This window comes from Choloepus didactylus, chromosome 11 (genome assembly GCF_015220235.1).
Source record: "Choloepus didactylus isolate mChoDid1 chromosome 11, mChoDid1.pri, whole genome shotgun sequence".
NCBI classification, from domain to species: Eukaryota; Metazoa; Chordata; class Mammalia; order Pilosa; family Megalonychidae; genus Choloepus; species Choloepus didactylus.
The window spans coordinates 71,675,306-71,680,216 of NC_051317.1; positions in this window are offsets into that span (position 1 = coordinate 71,675,306).

The window sequence follows — 4,911 nt, forward strand, 5'->3', positions numbered from 1 at the left end:
TTTGGTTCAAAGTCTATTCAAACTGAGGGTCTTGCATTAAGGCCATACTAGATCTCCTCCATACAGCAGGTTATAAACATACTTTTCACTCAACACAATCCTCAATGTCTCTGGCTACACCCACTATAATGAAATTTTTCGGACTGACATTGACTGTAGGACTCTGTGGTAGATTGAGTCATGGCCCCCACAAACACATTTGTAAGTTCTAGCCACCAGTGCTAGGGATATAAACTCATTTGTAAATGGGATCTTCAAATCCAAAGCCCCAGAACTGTGTGTGTAGACTCGTTTGTATATAGCACTTCATAGATCCTACTTAGATGAGGCCAAATTGAATCACGGTGGGCCTTAATCCAGTATGACTGCTGTCCTTAAAAGCAAAGGAAATTTAGATATGGAAGTACAAGCCAAAGGAGGAGACAGAAAGAGACATCACCATTTGACAGAGGCAGAGGTTAACTGCCAGCAAACCACCACCAGAATGCTACATACTTTGAAGAAGGCATGGCCTGCCAGTACCTTGATTTTAGACTTCTAGCTTCCAAATTGTGAGCCAACAAATTCCTGTTTTTTAAGCCAAGTGTTTGTGGCATTTTATTATCACAGCTCTGGAAAACTAAGACAGACTATTTTCCTGGTCTCCAGAAAAGAAAATATGAGCTTAAAAGATTTAGAGGAACCTAGGGAACACATAGGAAAATACTACTTTCATCAGTAAAAATAAAGCTCTGGACTCTAACATTTACACAAAAGGGAGTATATCCTGCTGGTAAGGGAGGTATTGGGGAAGTCAAGGACATACTCAGTGGCCATCTCCCAACCTTCACCTAAAACCCTCTTTTCCCCATCTTGCTTCTTTGTGCAGGTGTTTGTTATGTTTCCATTCTTGTTTGTTTGCATGCAGGTGTTCAGTATGTTTCTATTTTGCAAGATACAATAGGCAGCCAGGGGAGCCATTAAATTTTAACCAGCTGCTTGCTGGGGCACAAAGGTTGCTCATTGGCTTATATACTCCTCCTGAGTGTATAAAAGCTCAGCACTCAGTCAGTGTAGGTATTCCTCATTTCCAATGTGAAGAGAGGCATGCGGAGCTGCCATCCACTGGCCCTTACCAGGAAACTGGCCAAAGTGGGATCTTTTCCCCGGTTTTTTGTTTGTTTGTTTGTTTGTTTGTCTCTTTGTGCTATGCCAGCATTAAAACAGATATTTACTGGGAGTCTCTTCCGTGCCTGAGCCTGTGTCCCATGACATGCCATATAGCACTCACTACACAAGAGGGAGACTCATACTGGACTCATGTACTCTATGTCTCCCTGGCTTTCATCTGGCTTTGAAAAGCTTTTAATGATCACTATCGCCATCAACCTAGCCTGGACACAGCCACTGCTTCCCCTTTAATTCTGTCAGGCCTAAGCAAGAACAAAATAATTATTACCAGCTTAGACACTGATGGAATACTTAAAGGAAACTTTGGTGATAACAATAAAATGTAGCCTACTTTCTCCTTGAAGCTTATAGTGAAATGTGAGAGGAAAGGGATAAGCTGAGAACTGAACTACTGGGCACAGAGAAACCAGAAATTAATGGTTTGGAAAATTTTTGAGTTTCTGGAAAGCAAGTACCCAGAAATTAATGCTCTATGTAAGGGCTTAACTGAACATGTATCCAGTCAGTAATTTCTGTGAATGTCAGGACTGGAGATGAAATTTTCAAGGAAGTATCTGTGGAAAGTCCTACTGTCTGATGGACTCCTGTGTACTATATGTAAAAACTGAAAAGTTTTTTGCATTATCTGTCTGAACAGAACCACTGCCAGCCTGGACTAAAGGGGGCAGATTAAAGGAAAAAACACTTCAAGGGCAAAACCATGGAAGTTGAGGTCTGGACCGAAGACATCTTTTTGGGCCAAGAGAGCAGGCTTACCCATGTGTGTGGAAAGGGTGTCTGCCCCGGTTCCGAGAGAGTGGAATCTGTGACCTAGCATTTGAGGAGAGCCTGGATACCATCCTGATGCTTGGAGAGTGTGAAAGCTTCACTCCAGTGTTCAAGTGGGCATGTGCCACTCCATCAGGCATGGAGGACAAAACATTGTTCCATAGATGACTCTAAGGCCTTGAAATCTAATGGAGTATGTATGCCCTGCTGGGTTTTGGAATTGTTTGGGACCCATGACCACTGTTTTCTTTCCAATATCTCCCTATGGGAATGGAAACATTTATCCTATGCCTGCCCCTCCTCTGTATATTGGAAGCAGATAACTTGTTCTCTGGATTTCACAGGTCCACATACAGAAGGGTCCCCAGGAGGACCACACCCATAACCAATTTCGATGAGACTTTGTACTTAGCATTGTTACTAAAATGACATAAGGCTTTGGGATGTTGTGATGGGATGAATGTATTTTATATGTGGAAAGAGCATGCCTTTCAGGGGTCCAGAGGGTAGACTGTGGTGGTTTGAAGCTGTATGTAACCCAGCATAATATGTTCTTAAAGTTAATCTATTCTTGTGGGTGTGAACCCAGTGTAAGTAGGATATTTTGATGAGGCAACTTCAGTTAAAGTGTGATCCACCTCAGTCAGGATGGGTCCTAATCCTATTACTGGAGTCCTTATAAGTGGAATGAAATTCAGACAGAGAGAGAGAAAGTCACGAGAAGCAAGAAGCAGAACCTAGAGAGAGCAGGAGATGCTGCCATGTGCCTCATCATGTGACAGAAGACCCAAGGATTGCTGCAGCCATTCCCAGAGTGCTGGTCTTTAGGAAGAAAGCATTGCCTTGATGATGCCTCAGTTTGGACTTTCTCCCAGCTGTAAACGATGAGCAAATAAATTCCCATTGTTTAAGTTGAACCAATTTCATGGTGTTTGCTTGAGCAGCCTAGGAAATTAAAACAAGGAACCAACACAGTTTAGAAGAATAATAAAACACATATAATTCAAAAGTAACATATTTTTCCATGAAATTTATTTTTCTTGCCTTCAATTGAGTAAAATCAGTAATTACGCTGTTATAATCTAAACTTTCATGTAATTTGAATCAAACTTTTACATAATTGCGAGTTATGATTTAATAAATTAAACACAAAATGTAATTGTATTCAAAATGTGCACAATTTGAACATATTTAATTGAAAATGTAAATTAATGTAAATGTAAAAACCCAAAATTTAAATTATTTTTCCTGTATGTTTCAAATAAGTTGTTTTTCTTTTTAAATATTCAAAATTATCTGCTAATACTGAAAGGCAAAATCAAATTATAATTGATGAATATCAAATTTTAAAATAAAAATTATTTAAGTAAGTTTGGATTATTTTAAATCAAATGTTTGGAAAATGTCATTATAATTACTAAATATTTTATAAAAATAAAACTTTTCATATGAGATATTCTTTTCCATTTAGTTCACCATTAGAAAGAATCAGTATCATACTTCCTGTGTGCTGCATCTAAGATACATATAAGCAAATTTAAGGTTAATATATTGTTTAATAATGCACAATGTTCCCCAGAAACTTACTGCAACTCTTGTAAATACAACATCAATTTGTTAGCACCTTTGAAACCATGAATTTTTTAAAAATTTTTATTAAAGAAGTTGTAGGTTTACAGAAAAATCATGCTGACAGTATAGAGTCCTTATATACTTGCCCTATTAATACCTCACATTAGTCCAGTACATTTGTTACAACTGATGAAAGAATATTATTACAATCTTACTATTAACTATCCATGGTTTACATTAGGGTTCTCTGTGTTGGACAGTCCTGTGGTTTATTTTTTAAAAAATTTATTCTAGTAACATACACAACCTAAAATTTCCTTTTTTAACCATATTCAAATGTATGATTTGGTGCTGTTAATTACATTCACAATGTTGTACTATCATCATGACCATCCGTTACCAAAACTTTTCCATCAACCCAAATGGAAACTATACAATTTATGCACTAACTCCCTTTCTGTACCTGCTACCCTAGCTTTTTTTAATTGCATGTCTTTATTTTATTATTCATCTAACCATACACTGGATAAAGAGGGTGTCAGTCACAACGGAACCATGAATTTTAGCACATAAAAAAATCAAGGAAAGGGATGGTTGATGCTACTGAGAAATGATATTTTATTGTACAGGAATATGTTTACTTTATGTTATCTAAGAGGAAAGATTTGAAAAGTTAATTTTCTCTTACCTAAATGATGCCTCATATCCTCCCCATACTTCAAAGCAGTATTCATCTTTGTAGCAGGCAGCCACAAAATCCACACATCTTTGCAGCATTCAAACGTTAATTTTTGTTTCAAAAACATAGGACAAAAAAATATGGAGACACATTTACTGAAGGCTGGACTGTGTTAGTCACAAGCGGTAATGTTTATAGTATAGGTCACAATGTTCCAGAGTGACAGAGGTGCCCTTGTGTCTGAAATAAACTTTTTGCATCTGTTTAAGATGTGAAGTGCCCTCTAAGGCCCAGTATCTGACTCTATGCCCACATGAGTTGCTTTACTGGTCAGAAGTGTTTCAAAGTGCTGAAAGAAAATAACTGACAATGCAGATTTCTGTACTAGGGAAAATGCAGGTATATTAGTTATCTATTGCTGTTTAAAAAATTACCCTAGAATTTAGTAGCTTAAAACAACAAACATTTATTTTAATGTGAGTTAAGAGTCTGGGCACTGAGTAGCTGGGTTCATCTGACTCAGAAGCTCTCAAAAGACTGCAATCAAGGTGTTTTCTAGGTCTGCAGTCATCTCCAGGCTTACATGGGGGAGGATCCATTTCCAAGTTCATGCATGTGGTTGGGGGCAGACCACAGGTCCTTGTCGCTTGGGCCTCTCCACAGAGCAGTTCACAATATGGCAAGTGACATCCCTCGGAGGGAAGACTCTGAGACAGAGGAGA